At 39.0% G+C, this 27,769-nt stretch overlaps 1 long non-coding RNA gene across 5 annotated transcripts in view; it reads right to left on the bottom strand.

Annotated features, from left to right (window-relative positions):
• LOC126483696 (uncharacterized) overlaps nucleotides 1–27,769 on the bottom strand; it is a 114,365-nt gene that overhangs the window by 45,336 nt on the left and 41,260 nt on the right. Inside the window, exon 6 of one of the 5 annotated variants that reach the window (XR_007587762.1) lies at nucleotides 7,325–7,453. The exons of the other annotated variants lie outside the window; for them this stretch is intronic. This is a non-coding gene — a long non-coding RNA (uncharacterized LOC126483696). The remainder of the gene's footprint in view (nucleotides 1–7,324; nucleotides 7,454–27,769) is intronic. 5 annotated transcript variants of the gene reach the window in all.

Here is a 27,769-nt window from a genome sequence, read left to right on the forward strand (position 1 = left end):
CTGTGACCCCATATTAATCTCCCTAAGAGCTCTATTATGATGTAGATGATCATAATGCTGCAACAGCTCTACAAATTATAAATTGGTGTTGTGAGTCAGGGAAGCTATCTTGTGTGGCTCTCCATCAACATCGTATAATTCAGACTTGTCCAAATTGTTTCCCACCTCAACCACTATCACTACATAGTCCTCTTTTGAAAAAGCCTTGCATAAAGGCCATAAGTTCACTATCACTTGACTTAGCCTTGCAATTGGTTTGAAATTGCTGGTGGTGCGCTATGCTGCCCTAAACTTTCCCATGAATGAGGTCGTGCACCTAATGCATGGCTGCTGTGTAGGTGCAGTACTTTCTGCTTCTTCCTAACACTTTGACTTTTGTAGGGTTCCTGAGAAGGGTCCTATACGTTTACTGCTCACAGAAGCATTATTAGAGAAATAATTTATAATAAAATTATCAGTTTGCTGAATCTTCATAATTAAACAGTGTACATTACTCTGAATCGTTCCAGTGCAGTAAATAAGGAACCTTAGAAATAAAAATAGGCGTACATGTGAAGGAAATATGTTGTTACTATTCTCTTCTCACCTTTTCATCTTAAAGGCTTATTTAACGTCGTGGCTACATTGGTTAGGGGAACAAAAAGTAATATTAAATTTTGAAGACAAAAAATTACGAAAACCTAATTTCTATCTAGAAGTTCGGATTCCTTTTCATAATCAGGCTCTTATGAAAGAGACAGATGAAATTAATGTAAAAATATGTGCAAAGCTAATGTGTCCAGATATTGAGAGACAGGGGCAAGAAAAATTGTACAGAAGTAAGTAACAAGGTACTAACATTAATGTAAATAAGAAACTTTCATAATGATGTACTGACTAGTCTTGAGCAAATGGAGTTCCAAAATTATTGATACAATACACGGTAGTCTCTTCTGACAAGAGAGGAATGACAAAACTGTATGAATGTAACTAAAAATCAAAAATTAAAACTGTTCTTTGAGAAACCGTATCCAACACCATTAACAGTGTAGGAAGCAGCTATAACAGAAATAAGTAAGATTGCTGAAAAGAGGTTTATTGAAAGGCCATTAAGAAACCGGTAATTTACTGTGAAAAAAACTCTAAAAAACTCTAAGGAAATGTACATTGAACACATCGAAATGGAGAGAGATCGACACATTTCTATCTAGGAGATATTGACTATACATATTGTGATGGAGCTTAGAGAAAATTCTGGCTAAACTAGAGGGGGTTAAGTATTTTATTTGTATGGACCCAACAGAAAGTCACTGGCAACTTATAGTATTCTTATTCGACAGGTCTTACGTATTTATAGTTTTTCGTTTCGTATTAAATACATCTGTTAGTAATTTAATTCAGACTTTGGATCAAGCATTAGGATCACAATTATTACAAAGGGTAATCTTATAAGTAGATGCTGTAATGATTCTCTCAAAATGTATAATGAATGCACAGAAGTATTAAAAGGAGCATTACATAGGGTATCTGAGAAGGGAATTACAGCAAAATTTAGCAAATCAGCGTGTGGAGTGAAAGAAGTGAAATTCATAGGCCTTAGTGCAAATGATAAGGCCATAAATCCTGACCACAGAAAAATGGAATTGATTTCAAAATGTCTTTATCCAAGAAACAGGAATGGGCATGGTCAGTTTTATGGGACTTACATTCCATCTGAAATATATTGGATCATAATATAGTGGGTTTATTGAAACCAATGACAAAATGGCAATGACATGAAATACAGTGTCAAATTTGGTAAAATAAGGAATGAATGAGTTAATGCTTATGAATTACATAATCTCACGATGGGTAAAATAAATATCCATAATAGGCATGCTCACACTGGAATTTTTTTTTAAAAATTAACCCACCTAAACAAATTTTATTATTGTAGGACTACAGGTAGACTAGTAATTGCAAATGTAAAGTTTTGTGTAACATGTCAAAGTGTTAAAGAAAAGATTCCCAGGTGTAGACATGAAATGCGCTCAGTTGTACCGAAGAGTGGTTGGGGTGTTATCACCACTGAGCCTTATCTAAAGTCAATGGTCATTTTGTATGTGTACTTGCAGTATGTAAATATTAGTTCAAATATGCGCAGTTATATCTATTAATGCTCACTACATCATGAATAGTAATCAGATGTTTTGAGTAGGACTCTTTCTCTAAATTTCAATTTCCAAAAGGATATTACTGAACAGAAGCCATTGTGTTTGAATATTCAAAGAAGAAACGTGAAGCAACCAGAAAGCATGGTACGATGGCAACGTAACTTTGTATGTTTACACATCATCAGTGAGTAAGTAAATGTTTAGGGATGCATTTGCCTGTGACAAGCAGAACAGCCACTGGAGTCCATCTACGTTGTCACCGTGCCTCGTAGCATATGTGAGGGACATGAACAGCATTAGATGGAGAGTGACCTCAGTGAAGGACGGGGATGCCACATACTCGTACTTACAAGGAACAGCATTAGTTGCACCTGACGAGATTCAAGAAGCTGCATGCTGGGTCTCCAGTTGGCTGGCTGATCACATCACGCAATATTCAGACTTGTGGGGCATTCAGAAGTGACGCTGGTCGGATGCTGGACTGCATGGGAACGTGAGGACAGGCATACTAGTCAAAACGATTCCAGTCAACAGCGTCTGACCACCAGAAGAGAGAATTGCTGTATTGTTCATCAGGCACCCCTTCTTATGTGCACCTGCTATCCAACAACATGAAGTCGACTCCCTGCAAATTGTGTTACCATGCTCCAATGGTCGGACACTAACGGCAGCTGGACTAACGAATTGCCATCCCATGCATAAGCTGACATTAACATCAGTATTCAAACTGCTGTATTTGGACTGCTGCTGTGACCTGCAAGGATGGACTGCAGACGAACGGTGTTGCACTGTGTTCAGCGGTGAACCTTGGTTCTGCATTACCCTGGATGTCAACTGTCGATGAATATGGTAGCGACCTGGGGAAATGTTGAGTTTTTCCAATATTTTCGAAAGGCACAACGATGTTACTCCTGGCGCGGTGGTGTTGAGAGCAATCAGGAATGACTTTCGTTCATGAGAGGCAGTGGTTGAGGACACTCGGATGGCATAACACAACATGGGCATTCTGTTTCCCCAACTATTACCTGTCACGTGACAATAATGTGTTGCTGTTTTTCAACTGAACAATACTTTTCTACACACAGCTCTGAAATCACGTATTATACCCTTTCTACTCATTAATTCTTATTTCGTTTCTTCCTCCCCTTCTGTGTGCTTGACCTATTTTGTCAAGCTGTGTATAATTTTGTGTTGTTAATAGTGAAAACAACGTAATGCACGGATAGGCTTCAAACTGAAAGCTTTTTATGTAAAGTATGTAGATTACAAGGGCAGTGAATGGGAAATCTTTGAGGTGAGTAGAAGCGAATGATATTACACAAAAATGTAGAATTATGATAAACTATCAAGAGTAAGGTATACATTAGACGATAGGCAAGCTCTGACTAGCAGACACTGTATGACAACAGTTTACTTAGAAGACGCAAGCAACTGATGTAGTAATTATGAAACAGTAAACAACAGTATGAAACAAAGTATCTCATTGCATGTGCATGCTGTTACAAAACTGATATTTATGGTACAGTCAAATGTTTGGAATAGGCTTGGGGCTGAGGACACAACATAAGGATCATGATTGTGTCACTGTCCTAGAGTACAGGGTAAAAGTGTGAGTGTTACACACTTCCTCCTACTTAAGAATACATAATAAATCGATTGGTTCTTATTACATTTCATTTGGCCTACGGTGGGCCTGTGGAGGGAAAATTTGCACAGAAGTTGATAACAAGGACATTGAGAGTAATATAGTTGATAAAATACATAGTATGTTGACCAGCCCTGGGCATCATTAATACAAAATAAGGAGGTATTTTCTGACACGTCAGGAATTACAGGAAGTAATGAATGTAAACTAAATCACGGGAGGTTCCCTAGAAATCAGTAAAAGAAGCATTTTTAACACATTTTCGCACCAACACGGCTTGTTGACAATTTTACGTTGTATTCCTTAGATCCCAATCACGGATATTCTTTTGAAGATTATTGATATTTGGATCCATTTCCTAACACAGAGATTAAGTTTTACCTCATCTGTACAAGTAAAATACCCAAGTAAAATTCTGTTTGGAGCGAAATCCGAAGAATAAGTATCCTCAGCATGTTGATCAGACTTTATAGTTACATTCTCTAGGGATTTATAAAGATGTTCCACCTTACTTCGTTCAAAAATCTTTATCCATTATTTGGATACGCAGCTAAAACGTACATTAAACGCCATTAAAATTGCTATACCAGGAAGAAATACAGATGATAAACGGGTATTCATTGGACAAATATAATATACTACAACTGACATGTGATTACATTTCCACGCAATTTGGGTGCATAGATCCTGAGAATCAGTACCCAGAACAACCACCTCTGGCCGTAATAACGGCCTTGATACGCATTGAGTCAAAGAGAACTTGGATGGCGTGAACAGGTACAGCTGCCCATGCACCTTCGACACGATATCACAATTCATCAAGAGTAGTGACTGGCGTATTGAGACCAGCCAGTTGCTCGGCCACCATTGACCAGACGTTTTCAGTTGGTGAGACATGCGGAGAATGTGCTGGCCAGGGCAGCAGTCGAATATTTTCTGTATCCAGAAAGGCCCGTACAGGACCTGCAAAATGCGGTCGTGCATTATCCTGCTGAAATTTAGGGTTTCGCAGGGATCGAATGAAGGGTAGAGCCACGGGTCGTAAAGCATCTGAAATGTAACGTCAATTGTTCAAAGTGCCGTCAGTGCGAACAAGACGTGTAAACCAATGGTACCCCATACCATCACGCCGGGTGATTCGCCAGTATGGCGATGACGAATACACGCTTCCAATGTGAGTTCACCGTGATGTCAACAAATACGGATGCGACCATCATGATGCTGTAAACAGAACCTAGGTTCGTCGTTGAGTACACTATCGCAGGTGCTCCTGTCTGTGATGTAGCGTCAAGGGTAACCGCAGCCAAGGTCTCCGAGCTGATAGTCCATGCTACTGCAAACGTCGTCGAACTGTTCGTGCAGATGATTGTTGTCTTGAAAACGTCCCCATCTGTTGACTCAGGGCTCGAGCCGTAGCTGCACGATCCGTTACAGATGCGGATAAGATGCCTGTCATCTCAACTGCTAGTGATACGAGGCCGTTGGGGTCCGATACGGCACTCCGTATTACCCTCCTGAACACACCGATTCCATATTCTGCTAACACCAACGCGAGCAGGAATGTCACGATACGATAAATCGCAGTCGTGATGGGCTACAATCCGACCTTTATCAAAGTCGGAAACGCATTTCTCCTCCTAGCACGAGGCATCATAACAACGTTTCATCAGGCAACGCCGGTCAACTGCTGTTTGTGTATGAGAAATCGGTTGGAGACATTCCTCATGTCAGCACGTTGTAGGTGTCGCCACCGGCGCCAACCTTGTGCGAATGCTCTGAAAAGCTTATCATTTGCATATCACACCTTCTTCTTCCTGTCGGACAAATTTTGCGTCTCTAGCACGTCATAGTTGCGGTGTAGCAATTTTAACGGCCAGTAGCGTAGTTTTTGGGTACCAAAACGGACTGCAGACTCCAAGACGTCTATACAAGCGTATGGGTGTTATTTTTCCTATATACTTTTACTATATATTTCTAAGGCGCCAATTTTGTAATGTGTTTCCATTGTCATCAAAAGGAAACTGTGAACGTCATGTTGTCCTAGTGAAGCGCACGTAGACTATTTGTGCACCTAAAATCCTATCAAATGTGTAAGATTATTCTCGCGCTATTACAATTTAACCTAAGCCAACTATTAAAATTTTACGGACATATGATTTCTTTTTCATACGAGTGAGGTGCCCTGCTGTGGTACGGAAAAGAAGGGAATCAGCAGTAAAACGCTCCAATCGGCGTACAAAACGGGTAATATGCTCCGGTTTATAAGACCCTGACTGAATAGCTGTCTCGTTCTACATTCCTCAGCATCTTTAAGAATTTCTCAAAAATTTTGGCCTGCGAAAATATTCATGCTTTTTTATGTTGGTTTTCATGGGTGACTGAGCACAGTGTATTGAAGAGCGTTGCAGCAATATTTACTGTTTTTGGAGACTTATAATTGTAGCATTTGGGAGCATTATGTTTTTGAGACGATTACTGCCTTTGGGTACATGAGAGAAGAGCAAGCCCTTAATGCTTATATACCTCTGGGCAGCATTTCAGGTCTTGAAGCATTGGCACGTGGACGCAAATTGATTAGTCTGTACTGACAGGTGTAGTCCACTTATTAGTGTAGTTGCGACACTACAGAAAACATCAGGTAGTACACTACGTGACGAGCCCGGCGGAATACTGCTAAATGCAGAGAAAAACAACTAACACACTAAAGTGTGTAGATATAAATGTACCAATGATCAGACTGTGTCTGCACTTATACCCCTAACACCCAATATATGAGAGTGTTTGTTTTAACTTGAGAGAACTAAATATCTTGAAAATGACTCATTGTAGGAAAGAAAGGTGCTAGGTGAAAAGTTAATATTAGTAAAGGAGACATCTTGCTGTGCAAAAACTGGCGACCACCTAACCACCCCTCCTGTTTGGAGGGATTTTAAAACGGGAACCGCCAGTTTTTCTTATGTATTCGGATTCTACACCAAACAGTACGTACGGTTTATTTGAACCATTGTTTTCCACTCGTGGCAGATGGCTCTATAATCGACAAAGTGCAGGTATGCTTGCTTTTGCAAATAATAACCGACACTTTAGATTATACATTTCGTGTATGATGTAAATATAACTTTTATATTCTAACTGTTGGTACTTATGTTCAGAAGTTACTTGATGTTGCAAATATGTTTGCACAGTGCATATAAGAAAGCTAGGCATTGATAGTTTTGGCAAATAAGTCACTTGTGTTGTAAGGTAGTCTCCTGTTCCCTACGGTGTTGATTGTGGCGAGTAATTGTAATGTTTGATTTTCGTGACAATCTTCAACACTGTTTACGGTATGTGTTCTCATCCAACTACTTTAACTCTTCCACTGGCCGCAACATGGCTAACGGCGGAATACTAACCATAACCGTTGTAACATGGAGAAATACCAATAATGTGTCAGTTACGGCAGCACATGCCACGGATACTAATCGAAATCAAGCACTCCAATGATGAGAGATTAGGGAATTCATCGAAATCTAGCACCGCAACGATAAGAGGCATGAGAACTCACCAAAATCGAGCAAGCCCGGTGGTGAGAGGCAAGTGACTCATTGATATCATGTGTCTCAATGAGAACAGAAAACCATTCCATCCACGTCGCTGTTCCTGGATGACGGTAATAGCTGTTTCTAGCCAGACACTGAAACAGTCAAACTCGTTGTAATGTACAATCAAATTTGCGATACTTAACTAATACATGAAGCGTATCTCTCCTAGGGGTGCTCAGCTACATTTTCGTTGGTGTTTCAGCAGATATTTGCAATTTAATTTTTGCATTTGGTATAAGGTGTCAGCCGAAACAAATAATGGTCATCACAACTTTCATGTGACACTTAGTGTCGACGGAAAGCGTCGGTTTGTTCCCCTTTAGAAACAAAATGAATTTGATAGCAAATTTTTACATGACTGTTTGACAGAGCGGTCCCAGATTAGCGTAGCGCCATATTAATTTTATCTATATGCATGAACAAAAATAGTTGAACTAGAAGAATAAGAAAGACACTACCAGTGACAACACCGTCCTGGCCCACGTTGACTGCTACCGCCAAGCATGCAGCGCTACAGAGTCACAGCTTGACAATTGTTTATTATTTGAGTTTTACAGTTCCCGTTAGTACATGTCGATAAAATGAATTTCAAACCAGACTAATTCGGGAGCGATCTATCGAATTTGGAGGTAAAATTCGAATTTAAAAATAATTCATTTGTAATGGGAAACAAAGTGACGCTGTGTGTTGACACTGGGCGTCGCGTGAAAGACGTGATGAGCAGCAATTGTGGACGCCGACTCCAGTTACACAGTGCAAAGACGAAATTGCAAATATCTGCCGAAACACAAGATAAAATACGCCTGACGACTCCTAGGAAGTACAACCAGGATGCCCAACGTCATTCAGCTGTCCCTACTTACGGATTTTAAACAACCTGCAATGCCTCAAAATGCCACGTTCAATATTTTTCATATTCTCTCGTTTGCTACGTGAAAACTATCAGACCTACACAAAAAATGAAAATTTACAAAAGTTATTTACAGCACTATCTTCTTGAATACGGCGGAAACTGTGCTCCGAAAACGTATCCCAGTAATAATTTATCTACATTAAATTTCGTACAAAAAGTTTCAATTCATTTCTTCTGTGGGACTAATAGCTCGCACGTAGCAAGCAAGAGAACTTCAAAACCTCGTATGCTCATTTTGAAGGCACCGCAGGTTGCATAAGACTTATCAGTAGGTGCAGCTGTATCATCCTGTATATACAGGCTCCGTTTTATGCAACCTACACTACGTTTATATCAGGCGCGCTATCCAGACAGGGGAGAGACACATAATCGATATTAAGTTAGCTCTCACAACTTTGGGCAACTATTAGCTAACTAAATCATCTGAAGAAAATACAAATGAAGATCGATCGTGAGTTATGCGGTATTTTATGGACTAAAATATATCTTACCTCTACCACACATATCCAAGTGTCCTCACTCTTTTTTGTTTAGCTACTGCTGTTTAGTCAGCCTTCTAAAGGCTAAAGGCTAAAGGAAACAACGCGAGTAACAGATGATACCAAAATGGGAAGTGTAGAAGTAACAGCTTCCCGGTATATAACCCAATGAAAAGATTAATTCATGACTCGCAGCAGTAATGATCTAAAGCAGTTTCATAAAAAAATTGTGTACAATAGATCTCGGATCTTTTCGTGTACCGTAGTTTACTAGTTATTCTGCGACATTTTGAAAATGTGCTTCACATCTCCAGAGCGAAGTGGCCAACACCATTGTCCTGTCATGTGCGGTTGCACAAAACAATATCGGTAGGGGCAGCTGAATAGCCCTGTACATTTATGTTTTCAATGGTTTATGTACCGGTAAGTCGTTACTTCCACACTTACATTTTTATATTCTAACTGTTGGTACTTATGTTCAGAAGTTACTTGATGTTGCAAATATGTTTGCACAGGGCATATAAGAAAGCTAGGCACATTTTGATATGTCATGTTAATTACGTTGTTTCTGATTGTGGAATAACCTTAAAAGGCAATTTTTCTGAACCATTTACAGAAGATTAAATACTGCAAATGGATAAACTCAAAGAACTTCCAAAACCTCTATGACTGCACCACTAATTACATGAAGAAAAATTGGAGATATCTGGATAATTGTGGCAGAATTAAGGAATAACGTGGTCCAAAAATACCGTGTAAATCATGGCCAGTCCTCAAATGAATTTTTACAGTATTATTTCGTTTGATAATAGGGATAATAGGGATAAGAGAGCATTTACTCAGATTATATTTTGAATACGGTTCCTGATACAGATGTAGTGCGGGTTGCATAAAACGGATCAGAAGAGGCAACTGAACCAGGAACGGTTTTTTCTGTAACAAAAAGAAAAGATTTTAAGTAAGCATTGGCTTTATTTATGGAGCTATAAGCACTTATGTTACTTTAATACGGTGAATCAAAAAAATGGTTCAAATGGCTCTGAGCACTATGGGACTTAACATCTATGGTCATCAGTCCCCTAGAACTTAGAACTACTTAAACCTAACTAACCTAAGGACATCACAAAACACCCAGCCATCACGAGGCAGAGAAAATTCCTGACCCCGCCGGGAATCGAACCCGGGGACCCGAGCGTGGGAAGCGAGAACGCTACCGCACGACCACGAGATGCGGGCACGGTGAATCAAATCTCTTTTATTGCAAGCTCTTTGCTTTTCAGATTTTGGGAGGAGATACTATGGATCAAAACATTAAAATACTACCTAGTTAACATGGGCTCTAATACGCATGAGCACTTGTTGATCTTCTCTGCTCTGAAACACATTTTTTCTGCTGAACAAGTGCTGATATCTCTGAAATTATGCAGTTTAGACTCATTGAAGCTGAAGATGTGTTCAAAGCTCGTAAGTTATGCACCTTAGAGCACAGGTTTACTAGACTTTTTTGCCTCTTGCTATATGAGAAATCAATTCCTGAGGTTTGCTGTCGATTTTTGGAACAGTGTGATTCAGTTGCCCCTACTTATCGGTATTATACAACCGGCAATGTCTTCGAATTCCAAGAATTAGACTTTCATATTCTCCCTGTCACTACGTTCAAGCTATTAATCACACATAAAAAAATAATCAGGATCTTTCTGTAGGAAATTTAATGTAATTAAATTTATCACTACGATAAATTTTCGCTACAGGCAGTAGTTTTCGAATTATTCATGAATAACGTACAGAAGTAAGCTTCAGGTCTGTTTTTCCTGAGTAACTTGAAAACCATGGTCTCTAGTGAAACATATCCCAGTAATAACTATAACTACATAAAATCTTCTACAAAAAGGCCCTGTTCATTTTTTTTTTTTTTTTGTGTAGGACTAATAGTTCGGACTTAGAGAGCGACAGAATATAAAGAATTTCGCCGCATTGTAGACTGCATGAAACCGATAGGTAGAGGCAGCTGAATCACGCTGTACGCAGTGAGCGCAGAGTACGGAGGCTTTCCAAATAGTCACCCCACTCAAATAATTATACTTGGTGGTGACCTCTACCTTGGATATGTTGGCGAAAATACATATTTAAAGACGGTGATAGGTATAAATCATCGTCGGAAATCATACTAAATGTTTTCTCCGAGAACGAGATTGATCAGTTAGTTCAGGAGCGCACTCGAAGTGTAAATAATTGCTGAAACATACTCTACCTCACTCTTGCAAATAACACCGAACAGTATGACGGATACAAGGATTAGTGACAACGCCGTAGTAGCAATACGGAATATCGTAACATCTCACCCCACCAAAAATAATGCAAGACATATCTATTTAAAGAACAGATAAAACTCACTGGATGCCTTCGTTAAGAGACAATCTCAGTATTTTCCAGAGTAACTACGAGAGTATTAACCAGATATGGCTCGAATTCAAGGAAATAGTATGGATGCCACATGAAAGATTTGTACCAAATAAATTAATAATTCATGGAACTGAACCCTCAAGATATACAAAACAGTTCAGAACACCGTAGCAGGAACAGAGAAGAAAGCATGCCAAACATAAAAGAATGCAAAAACCCCAAAGTTTGCGAAGATTTTCAGAAGCTCGAAATTTACGGGGTATATTGAAAACAAGTTAATTTTAAAAATGGCAGAAAATCCGAAAAGATTTGGGTAGTATGTGAAATACACCAGTTCACATCGGCAAGACACAGTCAATAGCGAAGGTTATGTGATCGGTAACAGGGCCACTAAAGCGGAGTTATCAAATATATTTTCAGAAATTCCTTCAGCTAAGAATGATTTACCAACAGATAGCGCTCTAAGCGTCTTAACGTAAATGTAGTCGCCTACAAATGACGGATGAATCGCAATACGATGACTGTGATTTGAGTTGCACCTTTCACCATCCGTAGTGTTAGTGTACGTTACTGCACAAGTTTACCAGTCAGCAGTTGTACGGTTTAGATGACCCCATCCACCATGGCAAGATTGTACAACATAGGTGGGGAAAAACAGGGCTTTAATTGCCCTCATAACTCTCAGGTATGCATTTTAGAGTCCATGTTTACTAGATACTTTTTCACGTTTTCGTCCATACTACCACCACTTGTTCATCTTCGCTACCGTGAAACACATCTTTTCTGTAAAGCAAGTGCTCATAGCTCTTTAGGTAAGCGTTTTAAGCCCATGCTTACCTGAACATTTTAGGCTGGTCCATGCTACCACCTCTACAAGTTGCCTATTCAACAAACTTAGCAACAACAGTACCGGTGCATGTATTCCACTGTCGAGAAGTATCAGAACGATTTTCGCTTATAACTTTAGACTCGTTCGTTTCCGTTACAAGGACCCATACCTCAAATTCGTACATTTATTCTTCTCCATCATCCTAGAAGGTATGATTCATCCTAACGGATTCCCCCTGTGTATACATAAATTTACGGCCAGGCTGCAGGGAAATGATGGCTTATAATTCTAGCATATCCGAAATGCGCAGCACTTATTTGCTGCCAACACGCACCACACAGTCACATTTAAAGAATGGAATAGTTCCGGACAATGTGCGTGCGTATTTTCTGTTGCCCATATTCTTTTCAATTCTGTTAATTGACATGTCCTTGGAGATGGAAATGGACTTCATATGTCCATAGAATGTTCGATGGCCATTCATTGTCCACTTCTATGAGAGAGGGAAATTTCAAAGAGAGTGTTTGTGTCGGTGGCAGGTCATCAGGAAGCAACTTCTAAACATATTTCATTTCGTATGGATAACAGCGCAGTGTGTTTGGTATGATTTTATGCACCTTTCTTGCAGGCATGTCCAACTTGGGTCAATTCCCCGAGCACTGCGTTTCCGAACAAGTGTTTATACGTAAAACTTGATATGTTAATTAACCAATCTACCTCTAGAAGTGTGTTACATAAGTTTTGTAACCCACTGTATATATCCGTTTCATAACATTTTCCACTGCGTCAATAATATGACTTTCAAGTCTGACGACATTTTGAGCAATAGTTCCCTTTTTACAGCGTTCTGGAAAGTGGATCTTAAATTATGGACACCCTGTACGTACAACTCGACCCCTTCTGGAATGCTGTACCCCATCTTCGACAGACGTCAGATCAACTACTTTCCTCCCTTTCCCACATTGCGCTTCAAAACGCCTTTTTTCCCGGATTTTGCAATCATTTTCTCCAGACCCTTTACAGACATCGGAACAATGCGCTTTTTTATGCTCCTGAATGTCCTGAACTTCTGCAGGGCTGCTAGCTCACAGATACCGCTCTTGTAAAAGAGGTTACCAGCACGCGTGATCCTTCATGGAGACATCCTGTTGGGCGTCTTGGTCACAAATTGAGGAACAGCGATGTGCTGCACGTCGTGCTTCGCATATCCTGACGCTTACGGCGCCATGTATTGGTCAAATTCTCGTTTTTTTCCTGTTAAGTTTGTCCCCACGTCAGTAACTTTTTTTAAAAAATTACGTCGTTCTGAGCGGTAGTTCTTTTTCTACAGCACTCTGAATCTGGAAATTTAATTAAGGAAACCTGTATGTAAACATGATCCTCTAGAAACGATATTAGCTGTTGTAGTAGCTGTGTTGGGAAAGAATCGGAGCACTAGCAAATGGAAAGAGCCGAAGCACATATCGTTATAGATGCTGAAAGCTCGTTAAACCCAGAGATAAGTTTAGCCGACACTTTTACAAAGGACCTAACGGTATTTAGGAAAAATAAACTACATATAATTTGAGTTGGTGTGTTTGTTGCTGTTAGAAGTAGCCTGTCTTGTACAGAAGTTTAAGTAGATAGTTTCTTTGAAGTAAACCGCGCGACTGCTACGGTCGCAGGTTCGAGTCCTGCCTCGGGCATGGATGTGTGTGATGTCCTTAGGTTAGTTAGGTTTAAGTAGTTCTAGGGGACTGATGACCACAGATGTTAAGTCCCATAGTGCTCAGAACCATTTGAACCATTTCAGAATCATTCTTTGAAGTAGTATGAATGGAGTTTATGCTTGACAACCGGAATAAATTAATAATTGGTTCCTTTTACCAACCTCCCGGCTCTCGCGATACGTTGCTCAACAATTAAAGGGAGGCTTGAGTCTCATTTCAAAAAACAAACAATCTTGTTGGTGGAACAGCCGCAACTGAGCATTATACTAAAGGTTTAAAATACCGCTACAGTTGTGAAGTTCTTTTATTTAGAACACAATCGGTTTCCGGCTCTCATACGCCCATCATCAGGTGTTGTGGCCGCAGTGGACGAGTACAGGACGCCGTGTGTTACCAGTGAGCGCAGAGTACGGAGGCTTTCCAAATAGTCACCCCACTCACATAATTATACTTGGTGGTGACCTCTACCTTGGATATGTTGGCGAAAATACATATTTAAAGACGGTGATAAGCATAAATCATCGTCAGAAATCATACTAAATGTTTTCTCCGAGAACAAGATTGATCAGTTAGTTCAGGAGCGCACTCGAAGTGTAAATAATTGCTGAAACATACTCTACCTCACTCTTGCAAATAACACCGAACAGTATGACGGATACAAGGATTAGTGACAACGCCGTAGTAGCAATACGGAATATCGTAACATCTCACCCCACCAAAAATAAACGCAAGACATATCTATTTAAAAAACAGATAAAACTCACTGGATGCCTTCGTTAAGAGACAATCTCAGTACTCTCCAGAGTAACTACTAGAGTATTAACCAGATATGGCTCGAATTCGAGGAAATAGTATGGATGCCACATGAGAGATTTGTACCAAATAAATTAATAATTCATGGAACTGAACCCTCAAGATATACAAAACAGTTCAGAACACCGTAGCAGGAACAGAGAAGAAAGCATGCCAAACATAAAAGAATGCAAAACCCCAAAGTTTGCGAAGATTTTCAGAAGCTCGAAATTTACGGGGTATATTGAAAACAAGATAATTTTAAAAATGGCAGAAAATCCGAAAAGATTTGGGTAGTATGTGAAATACACCAGTTCACCAGCGGCAAGACACAGTCAATAGCGAAGGTTATGTGATCGGTAACAGGGCCACTAAAGCGGAGTTATCAAATATATTTTTCAGAAATTCCTTCAGCTAAGAAGACGAAGTAAGTGTTTCCGAGTTAGAATCAAGAACTACGTCCAACATAAGTAAATAATACGAAGAAATCCTAGAAGTTGCATAGAAGCTTAAATCATTTAGTAAAGAAACGTCCTCCGGTTCAGACACTATACCAATTAGATTCCTTTCGGATATAATAGCTCCGTACCTAGCAATGGCTTACAACCACTCGCTCGACAAAATATGTGTACCTAAAGAACGGAAAGTTGCACAGGTCACAACAATACTCATGAAAGGAAGCAGGAGTAATACGGCGAATTAAAGACCAATATCACTGATGTCGTATTGCAGTTGAATTAAATAAGATGTACTGTGTCTGTTGACACTCAGTTGACACTCTATCACACTTTCTGTCAAATGTGAAGTAGTGAGTGCTATGATCAGGGACCTCAAAGTGATTCCATCCTTCTAGATTTGAGAAAGTATTCTGATACAGTCCCTCACAAGCGGCTTATTATCACATTTTGCTCCTATGGTAGGCAACTGGAAGCGTGATTTCCTGTCAGAAAGGTCACAGTTCTTAGTAATTTACGGGAAGTCATCGAGTAAAACAGAAGTGACATGTGAAGTTCGCCAACGAAGTGTTAAGGACCCTCTGCAGTTCCTAATCTATATAAACTATTAAGGAGACAATGTCTTAAATTCTTTGCAGACGACGTTGTCATTTAACGTCCAGCAAAGTCATCAGAGAATCGCATCAAGTTGCCAAACGATTTAAACAAGATGTGTGTATGTTGCAAAAAATAGCAACTGAAACTAAATAACGAAAAGTGTGATGTCTTCTACGAGTACTAAAAAGGAATCCGAGAAATTTCGGTTATTCAATACATCACACAAATTTAAAGGCTAATGTCTAATCTACTATATACCGAATATCTAGGAATCATAATTACGAACAACTTAAATAGGAACGATCTCATATACATGACGCGGGGAAGACAAACCAGAGACTGCGTTTTATTGGCAGAACACGTGGAACATGCAACAGGTCTAATAATGAGACAGCCGCCCATCGTCTAATTGATTACTGCTGTGCAGAGTGGGATCCTTACCAGATGGCCCTGTTGGTGGAAACCGAAAAAGTCAGCTTTTTTCGTATTATCTCAAAATAGGGAGACAGTGTCACGGAAATTGTAAGTAGGCTCTTTATGTTTTCTCTATGTAAGTAGGCTGTTTAGGTTTTTTATTGGTAACGCCACCTCTGTATGACAATCACTGGCTGTGCTGTGGGCAGTCTGTGTCTGCTTTGCATTGTTGTAATACTCGCCATTGTAGTGTTAGGCAGCTGGCTGTGAACAGCGCGTAGCGTTGCGCAGTTGGAGGTGAGCCGCCAGCAGTGGTGGATGTGGGGAGAGAGATGGCGGAGGTTTGCAATTTGTCATGAACTGATATATATATTATGACTTGTGATGATATTAAGGTAAATACATTGTTTGTTCTCTATTAATATCTTTCATTTGCTAACTATCCCTATCAGTAGTTAGTGCCTTTAGTAGTTTGAATCTTTTATTTAGCTGGCAGTAGTGGCGCTTGCTGTATTGCAGTAGCTTGAGCAGCGAAGATTTTTGTGAGGTAAGTGATTTGTGAAAGGTATAGTTTAATGTTAGTCAGGGCCATTCTTTTGTAGGGAATTTTGAAAGTCAGATTGCGTTGCGCTAACAAAATATTGTGTGTCAGTTTAAGGACAGTCATGTATAATTGTTCAAAGGGGACGTTTCATATGTCGACCCTTAGCCTAGGATACCTCACTGGAATCTTCTGATTTTTTCTTGTAGTTTGTGTATTTAGTGTAGCTTTTGTTTATTGCTAGCGCGTAATTGTAGAGAGAATCTCCTTTGTAGTTGTAGTTTTTCATTGTTGTAGAGTAAAACAGTTGTGGCATGCATGTAGATTTGCACCAAGTATTTCGCAGCTGCAATTAACTAGACATTATTTCCATTGCTACGTTATTTTATTTTGCTCTTCAAATTGTGTTTTTCTGTGTTGTCGTGTGAAATACTGTGACAATAATGGCGTGTGAAAAACGTAATACTAGGCTCCAAAGTAAACTGAGAAATGACAGTGAAGACGAAGGCAGTGTGTTAGCGCCGCAGAGTAATGAATTAACTGATGTTCAAAGTAGTAATTTGGTAATCGTGCATAGGGAAATGGAGCGGGCGGCAAACAATGGCACGGACAGTGAAACAATTAGTGAAGAGGGAAGCATTATCGATCGATCGGTCGGCAACAGCTCGCCTCAGGAATCCGAAATGACAGGACACAATTTCGCAAATACTGTAGATTCAGGTTTTGGGTTATCACCGTTTTCTCAAATAAGTCAAGACGCATTTTCTGCTTGTCAAAATGTGAATGTTGCCGGTGCAAATGCACTGCCGAAAAGCGTAGAGAAACAGATTCCAGACACTAATACATTATTATTGCAATTAATGCAACAAATGGAACAAAATCAGAGACAAATGGGACAAAATCTTAAAAAGTTAGACACAGTGGAACAAAATCTCAAAAAGTTAAACACAGTGGAACAAAATCTTAAAAAGTTAGACACAATGGAACAACACCAGAGACAAACACAGCAACAGTTAGACACAATGGAACAACACCAGAGACAAACACAGCAACAGTTAGACGCAATGGAACAAAATCTTCACACCACGCTTGAACAAACACGTGAAGATTTAACTACTGAGTTACATAACATTGAATCGAAATGTCAAAAAGTCTGTAATGACGTAAAAACACAAATTTGTGAGCATTTTCAACCTATTTTTTCGCGGCATGAAAATGCATTACAGAATCACGAAGCAGCCATAAAAGAACTGCAAGCCATTGTTCATGAAAATCATGAGACCTTGTGGGCTAAAATTGACTCAGTTGCATCTACCGATTCGGTTACGCAACTTGCAATAACTCAGGAAAACTTAAAGGACACAGTAGATTCGATTTCAACACAAATGGACATTCTGAAACTTGGTTCAGAAAAACACACTGGGGAAATGTGTTCACTATCGGAGAAAGTAGCCGAACTTTCGGATCAGGTCACTAACTTATCTACAAAGGTAGATGATGATCTGAATGACACAAGACCTGTAGCCTTCACTGACACTGAAGAGTGCGAACAAATTAGGAAATTCAAACAAAATCAGAATCAGATTAATACGCAACACCAAAGAGAAATCCGGGAAGTACAAGATCAGCTGACACAGTTAATACAAGAATTACGTATTTCAGAGGATACTCGCGCCCCAATACGGGAAGAGGGACACAGAAATACGGAACAGCCACAAAATAATAACACAGGGCATTTCGGAAGTTATGAAAGAAATTGGCAATGTGCACCGAATTTTGAGATGGAACGGCCGACACGACCTAACAATGACCGATATGCGACTCGACGACATGATGATTTTGACTATAAGCTGTTCATTACTACACGTAAATTCAAAACATTTAAGAATTCTGGCAACGACATTCATCCACAAGCATGGCTCCATCAATTCTCTCATTGTTTTCCTCCCAACTGGTCGTTAGAACACAGATTAGAATTTATGTGTGGCTACTTAGAGAATGAACCAGCTGTAAGAATGCGATCGGTCATTCACGATTGCCACAGTGAGGGAGAATTTTACCATGCCTTCCTCTCAGCATATTGGTCTCAAGCTACACAAGACCGTGTAAAACATAACATCATAATGATGAAACACTTCGAACAATCTGAATTTTCCAGTCTTGTGAAATATTTTGAAGACATGTTGCACAAGAATCAATACCTGTCAAACCCATACAGCCCCTCAGAACTCATCCGCATTTGCTTAATCAAACTGCCTAAACATTTACGACATATTATTTTAGCAGGACGTTGCAAAGACGACATTGAAGCTTTTCAGGGACTGTTACAAGAATTAGAAATTGAGACTGACAATCGCGGAACGCGAAACCAGGAACACAACAATTACAGGTCACATCCGTCGCAAATCCGCGATGAAAGAAGTAATAACTGGACACGACAAGGCTATTCTCACAACACAAATCGTGACCAAAACAGACACCACCCGTATGACAACCGTTGGCAGAGTAGTAATAACTATAGGGAAAGATCACCTCTCCGTGGTAATGACTATCACAGAGACAATAAGAGAAACAGACAATATGGGAACCAAAATAAATACTATCAAGGGAGACAGAATAACTTTAGACGCAACGGACCAGCGCGCAGTTACGATTCAGGGAGAAATTCTCCACCATGTGACCGACAGGAAAGAAACTATGGAATCTACCGACATGACGACAGACGATATGATCGTAACGACAGACCTGAACTGCATCAGAACTGGAGGGATTCAAACAGAGCAGGGCCCTCTCGTCATGGTGAATTTGTAGAAGTTAGGTCTCCAAATCCCAATAACGACGAGCGCCAACAAAGAGACAATAGGCAATGACTCATACCGCAGGCAGCCACAAAACGCACGTATGAAACTAACGACGCAGCTGCCGTAGCTAGTAATTACGTAAAAATGGAAGACATTAGGGACATCTTACTCCAAGAACACGACGTAAAACATAACAACATTGCATATCCTGTGATTCACATTACAGTAAATGACGTAAAATTTACGGCAGTACTTGACTCTGGCAGCCCCATTTCAGTAATCAGTGAAACAGCCTTTAGCAAATGCAACAAATCGAACGATTGCCCCACACTTCCGTTACGTAAGATTAAATTACAAGGTGCAATCTTTGGAAAAAGTGTAGATGTACGCCAACAAACCAATTTAGAATTCTTTTGTCAAAGCCACAGCTTCTCTATGAACTTTCTCATTGTTCCATTATTGTCGACGGAAATTATATTGGGAGTAGACTTTTTGAATGAATACAAAGCAATCTTAAACTTTCACGATGCTGAAATAAGTTTAGAGAAAGAAGGTAAGTCAATAGCTTTGAAATTTGAAGACTGGCTCTCAAGCCATGACGAGGAAATTAATCGGCTTTACCTTCTGTTAGACAACAGTTCGGACTTTTCTACGGAACTAGACACTAACAATCACTCTGCAAGTACTGACAGGGATGATATCGACGGCGCATTTGACATTAATAAGTTAATTCAGAATAAAATTCAAACAATTGAGAATTGTAATGACACTGATAGGCAGGACCTTTTTGAGATTTTACAAGCACATTCCACAGTTTTTACTCATAAAACAGGAACAATCAAGGGATTTCAATACCAATTTCGTGTTCGTGAGCATACTAAATTTTGTGTTAGACCATATGTAATTCCAGCACATTATAGGGACCGTGTTAGAACAGAAATACAATCTATGCTTGACGAGGGCATTATTGAGCCTGCAGTAAGCTCATACAACAATCCATTACATGTTGTTGAAAAGAAAAATGGATCGATCAGACTTGTCTTAGATTCGAGACAAATCAACACTATCATTATTCCTGAAACAGACAGGCCGCAGACGATGGAAGAACTTCTTCAAAATTTTAATGGTGTAAAAGTGTTGTCTTCCATTGATCTCAGATCCAGCTTTTATCAGATCGAACTTCATCCAGAATGCAGAAAATACACAGCTTTCCTTTGTTTCGGCGTTTGTTATCAGTTTCGGAAACTTCCCTTTGGTTTGAACATTTCTTCAGCAGCATTTATTCGCGGGCTAAATTCCATATTACCTGAGTTCTTAAAACGTCACATCACCTTATATGTGGACGATATTCTAATAGCGGAAGCTTCATGGGAACAACATAATCGCATCCTCAACAGTCTGTTACATATTTTTGCAGAATCTGGAATTACAGTTAACTTGGAAAAGTCTGAATTCGGTAGGTCAAAGGTGAGGTTTTTGGGACATATTATTTCTTCTGAAGGCATTCAGCCGGATCCTGAAAAGTTAGAAGCAATCAGAGCCATTCCAGTGCCATCCACAAAAAGACAAGTCCGCAGTTTTCTAGGTCTCGTAAATTTTTACCGTCGTTTTCTGAATATGCAAATTCTAGTTACACCAAAACTTTGTTCTCTCACTGGAAAAAATACTATTTGGAACTGGGACGAACAAGCACAGTTGGAATTCAATTCTTTGAAAGAAGCGTTACTTCACGCGCCAATACTAGCTCATCCTGATCTGTCACAAGATTTCTGCCTTAGTACGGATTCTTCTAAAGTCGGTCTTGGTGCCCATTTATTTCAAGAAGCCATAGAAAATGACACTACCGTTCAGAAAACCATTGCTTTTGCTAGCCGAGTGCTAACAAAATCTGAAAAAAATTATTCCGTTACTGAATTAGAAGCTTTAGCTATCGTTTGGGCATTTAACAAATTCCGTTTCTTTCTTTCTGGTAAGCACGTAAAAGTGTACAGTGATCATCGTGCATTACAATTTCTTATGTCTTCAAAATTAAATCATGACAGGTTAAAACGTTGGGCATTGTTTCTGCAAGAATTCCACTTCACAATAGTCTACATTCCCGGCAAGGAGAACATTGTTGCGGACGCACTGTCACGCGCACCGGCTGGGCTTCAGAAAAGTAACACAGAAGGCAACCTCGAGAAAAATTTCAGTATTCTTTACATTCAGAAAGTCGCCTTTGAAAACTTCATCACCACATCTTTAAAGGACATTGCTCATGAACAAGATAAAGATCCGATTTGGAAAGACATCAAGGGCAAATGGCATGAAAAGACACACACACAGATTCGGCATTATTACCTGGTTAGAAACAACATACTCTTCAAACGCTGCACTGTTGATGACAAGCTATGGGTACTTTGCATTCCAGACGATTTTGTTAATAAGCTCATTTGGTACATTCATTTCAGCTACGCACATTTTGGCCCACGAAAATGTTATCATATTCTTCGAACGACTTGTTATTTTAACAATATGGAAAAGCGAATTCGAAGAGTCTTGTCTATTTGTAAACTTTGTCAAAAGGCGAAACCATCTACTGTCTCACATCGTGCTCCGTTGTTTCCTATTATTCCTGCTAAATTAAAAGAATTTGCTGCTGTTGATCTCTTGGGACCGCTTGTCAGAACATCCAATGGATTTTCGTACGTTCTAGTCGCTGTTGAACTTACTTCAAAATTTGTTTCTTTCACTCCGTTACGTAAAGCCACTGGACGGTCTGTATCCAACGCCTTTGTTAAAAATTTCTTACGTGAAGTTGGACACGTTAGTAAAGTCATTTCAGATAACGGACCGCAATTCAGATCTGCTGTTTGGTCACGCATGCTTCGCAACCATAAAATCAAACCTGTTTTTATTTCATTGTACTCACCACATTGTAACCCCTCCGAACGGATTATGAAAGAAATCAATAAGCTTTGCAGACTTTATTGTCACAGAAAGCATCAGCATTGGGACAGATATTTACACTTATTTCAAAACGTGCTGAATGAAATGCCTCACGACTCCACTGCTTTACCACCTACTCTTGTACTGAAGAATGAAGAACCACCGAACAGAATCAGAGAGCTTGTACCTTTCCCGAATACACGTAAACTTCGACACAAAGACATAATTGATTTGGCCCTTAAAAATATAAAATCTGCAGCAGACAAAAGGAGAAAACTACACGGTAAAGCAAATGCATGGAAATTGTATATTGGTCAGAAAGTTCTCATTAAAGCTCATTCATTGTCACATAAGAAGAAACACTTGAGTCACAAATTCTTTCTAGTTTACAATGGACCTTACAGAATCCGACGTATACCACATGATAATTGCGTTGAAGTTGAAACTCTGCGTACTAGGAAGAGTAAAGATTTACACCACATTTCACATGTAAAACCGTTTATTGAAAGATAATCTGCTTTTTAACTTAGTCTTTGTCATAAAATTTTTCGCTTCACATTACTAATATGCTTTGTCAGATTTAGAATCTGTTAACATGTAATCCTCAGGGGGGTACACGCTTACTTTGTGTACCATGTGTTTGGCAAGCACAAGGAGCCCTAGCTAATATGGTATTTGCTTATACAACTTTACACATCGGTACCATATTTCTCTAACACACAAATTACACAGCTATCTGATCATTTAACTGAGAGACAAACATGTTTTTTACTACATCAGTGACAGATGTTTACGCAATTACACCGTTGGATAACTTCACACTTATGAAACTGTATTTTGTCTGTACTTTGTAAACTGTTCATATTTTTTCGGAATCATTGTGATACTATGAGAGCTTTGAATGACGTATTTCGTAAGGGAGCATGATTTTAAAGTACGTTTGAGGTAGATGACACTATTGAAATGAGCAGAGAATTTTTTTAGGCTTAGAAATTATTGGAGGAAGTTACGACGATTTTGAGATTTGACTGAGGTGTTATGATGTTATTATTACGACGACGATGTGTATTATGTTGTTGAGGAATGTTTATTATGCTACGTATTTCTCATGATGAAATATTGAAGAAGTGTCGACGAATATGTATATGTATAATGAGGTAAGGAATAATGAGTAGTGTTTAGGGACTCTGATTTATGAAAAGGTTGTTGGAAACCAAGAATCGTACTTTAAGAGTTATGAAATGTGTGTGTACATGCATGAATGTATCACAATGCCACTGAAAATTTTTTTTGGACACTGTTATATTTATAGGGTTTTGTTTCTACAGATTTGCAACGCTAATTCTTGACCTGTGAAATATCTTTATATGAGACTACCACGGTAGCAGAATCTCCTGTCGTAAATATTTCCGTACGAAAGTTAAGTGACCACCTGCACGTAATGCGTCGCGGGCACCCAGCTGTGTCAGACGCCTGGAGAAAAAGCCATTATTGCGAGCCCTTTTCAGCGGCACAGGTAGAAAAAAAAAAGGGGACGTGGGACGTGTCAAACACCTGGAGAACAAGCCATTAGGGTGTGCCTTTCATCGCTAATGCGACACCCTCGTTACTTGAAAACATATGATTACTCGCACTTTGTGCTAATTACTGAAATGCTTATGAATTGATGGGAAATATTCGTACATCTGCAAACCTGATAATGATAAGTGTCTTTCAATGAGAGTTGAGAGCTACTGACTTACGAAATGCCACATGACTATTGAATGATGTTTTTATGCTTTGGTTTGCGTAATTGCTTATTTCATTTGATATCTGGTTTCCAGCTGTGTTGCAGCATTGCTTTTATAAAATGAAATGCATTTGCTAATGTGAACACTTTCTGTCAACAGATCTATTAAATAATTATTTTATGATCCACATTCTTTAAAAAAGGTGCACTTGGAAAGGAAAGAACAATAAGAAGGAACTAGTAACTGCATTCATAATTTTCTTTTCAAGTAATTGGTAACTTTTTGGTAGAATAACTTCTTGTGGTGCACCACTTTAATTACTTAGACATTAAGATGTGATTATACATTTGCCTTATCTGCATTGTTATCTTTAGTGTACTATTTTTTCTGCTTGAGCTATGTCATGTTTCGATATAAGCTGCTGTTTGCCAGGCATAGTGCTACTGAACTTTAATTTGTGTTACTCTGCTAAGCCAGATTTTTTTTTTTTGCTGCACAGTGCCCTATATTAGTTGTAATATTGCAATTGCTTTGGCATTTGTATTTTTGTCATTGATGTTTGTGTTCATTGTTTTGTGCTGCTGCATTGCCTCGTCCCTTAGTTTAGCATCTGAGCTCAGTAGATTTAAGTTAGATTAAGAGGGGGTAGACTATAGAAGAGAATGAGTTGCGATGAATTGGAAGAAATGCATTGAAAAGTTATACAAAAAAAAAGGGTACAGAAAACAGGTTTAGGTAGGATTTTCTTGGAAATAAATGATGAGGTAAGATAATGGAAAATAAAAATGAGGTAAGAAATGTGTGAACATATAAATACAGAAAGCATGCTTAGATAGAATTTTTTTGGTGGAAACAAAGGATGAAATAAGAGGAAAGATATATGAAGTTTTGGGTTGGACTGCAGTACCAAATGTTACACTGAAAACGAACCCTGTCCTTTCCTATTGGTGTTATCCCACTATGTGTTTGTGTACCCTTGTGTATTTGTTTTCTTCCTGTCTCTGTGTAGTTTCATAGAATTTTTTCTTCTATTAATATTAAGCTACATTCACTATGATGAGGAATACTGTTATCCTCAAATATAATTGGCTTTCATAATATGTTATTTACCTTATAAATATGCTTACACATTATTTATTCTGTTTAATGCTCATGTGTGAAGTTGATGTTTCGAAAGTTATTGTGATCTTTTATGTATGTACTTATGTCACTATTTTTGTAACACTGATGTATATGTTTATTTCTATTCTTTTGTAAAGCCTGTACTACAAATGTTATCTGTATTATTATGTTTTTAATGATGTATTTTGTACCTTTGTTATTGTATTCTTCTGTTATAAAATTGTAATTGTCACCAGTTCATGATATTATTAACTTGTAAGTTCCATTTCACTGCACACGTTTCTGTTGGTCATAGTATATGGACAATATGTGAGAAGTAGGGACTGATAGTGTTTGCACGTGTGTTGGTAATTCAGCAAGGGACTGGATAACAGCATTGCTGGTTCTAAGGACAATTAAAAGAAAAACTTTCTGAGTGCACAAGTGGTGGTTTATGGACTTGCTATATTCTCTGCAAGAATCTTCGATGGTGATTGTGCACCTGCACAGTCGCAACGGATGGCTGCTGGCCGTCTATACCAGGACTACAGTGGGTCTGCACCTCTGGTGGCCCACCAATACCATTATCTCTACAAGGACTACAGTGGGTCTGCATCTATGATGACCTACCAACGCCATTATTTCTACAAGGACTGCAGTGGGTCTGCACCTCTGGTGGCCCACCAATACCACAATCTCTACCAGGACTCCAGTGGGTCTGCTCTGTGATGACCTACCTACCAATATTCTTCCAAACTTCGAATGACTCTGCTGTGGGTTTGCTCTGTTGTGGCCCATTACCTGTCTGCATGTCGAGAGTCAGCACTGTCTTTCCGTTGGAAGGTCAACACTACTTCTTCAAGACTGCATGGAAATCCACTACTTCTATGTGCATTTTCTTTTACTGCTTGGACTTTGAGAAAAACTCTGCATTTTTACTGTGATGAACAATGTGGACTGTCTTTATGGACTGTGAGAAATTTTGAGCTTTTGACCAATGTTATATTAATAAGTGTGTGCATTTTATATCTTTGTTACTGTAATTGTGAAAAATTTTTGTCAAATCTGTATTGGCCAGTGCCCAACACCATTTGTAAAAATTTTTGTGGGGAGCATGGGGGCTATGTAAGTAGGCTGTTTATGTTTTCTCTATGTAAGTAGGCTGTTTAGGTTTTTTATTGGTAACGCCACCTCTGTATGACAATCACTGGCTGTGCTGTGGGCAGTCTGTGTCTGCTTTGCATTGTTGTAATACTCGCCATTGTAGTGTTAGGCAGCTGGCTGTGAACAGCGCGTAGCGTTGCGCAGTTGGAGGTGAGCCGCCAGCAGTGGTGGATGTGGGGAGAGAGATGGCGGAGGTTTGCAATTTGTCATGAACTGATATATATATTATGACTTGTGATGATATTAAGGTAAATACATTGTTTGTTCTCTATTAATATCTTTCATTTGCTAACTATCCCTATCAGTAGTTAGTGCCTTTAGTAGTTTGAATCTTTTATTTAGCTGGCAGTAGTGGCGCTTGCTGTATTGCAGTAGCTTGAGCAGCGAAGATTTTTGTGAGGTAAGTGATTTGTGAAAGGTATAGTTTAATGTTAGTCAGGGCCATTCTTTTGTAGGGAATTTTGAAAGTCAGATTGCGTTGCGCTAACAAAATATTGTGTGTCAGTTTAAGGACAGTCATGTATAATTGTTCAAAGGGGACGTTTCAAAATGATACGAAAGGTGGGTGGCATTCATTAAAAATAAGTGCGGCGAGATCTTTTCACGAAATTTCAGTCTCCTACATTCTCTTTCGAATGCGAAAATATGTTTTTAACACCCGTCTACATAGGGAGAAAACGTCATCGAAATAAAATAAGGGAAATCAGAGCTCGCACGAAAGATTTCGTGCTCGTTTTCCCGCGCGCTATCAAATAGGAGAGCTACAGAGAAATAGTGTGAAAATGGTTCTAGGAAATCTCTGCCGGGAGCTTAAGTGTGAACTTCAGAGTAGTCATGTAGATACACGCCACACAAACACATACACATGCACACACACACACACACACACACACACACACACACACACACACACACACACACACATACAAAATGAAAGAAAGTTCCTTTCTTTCAAGTTAAATTACATAGTTAAATTACATAGTTTAGTACCAGAGCGCTCTAGGTAAAATGTGGATGATATTGGTTCCTTCGGCAGGTATTCTGAGAGTACTTTTTGAATTGCATAACAAAAATTGTTGAAGGTTAATGATAACTTTTTCGAAATGAAACTGTCCTGAAGCAATCTTAACATAAATTTTGCGGTACAAATAAGTGGACATTGTGTGCCACCCATCAATAACCATGGACTCCCAACTATGCAAACATTTAAATGTACTGTCCTAATGTGCTGATTGCCAATGATACATACATATCTGATTTATCACCATTTTCTGTGTAATTTTCTTGTCCTTGAAAGAATGTCAGCCTTTGCCTAGGCTTTATCTGCGGTGCCAACGTTTTCCTGTGACATTAACTGTTAGTATATAAGCAGTTAATTATTTAATAAACTTTACTCAAATTATCGTCTACGAAAATCTTAAAAAGAAATAGAAACTTAGAACTAAATTAATAATAGTAAGTATAATTTCATCCACCCAAATTACTTTCCAAGAAACATTATCTGAGTATTAAAAGTTGAAAAAGGCATTCTGCTACTTGCATTTCTTTTGTT

This window comes from Schistocerca serialis, chromosome 6 (genome assembly GCF_023864345.2).
Source record: "Schistocerca serialis cubense isolate TAMUIC-IGC-003099 chromosome 6, iqSchSeri2.2, whole genome shotgun sequence".
Classification (NCBI taxonomy): Eukaryota; Metazoa; Arthropoda; class Insecta; order Orthoptera; family Acrididae; genus Schistocerca; species Schistocerca serialis.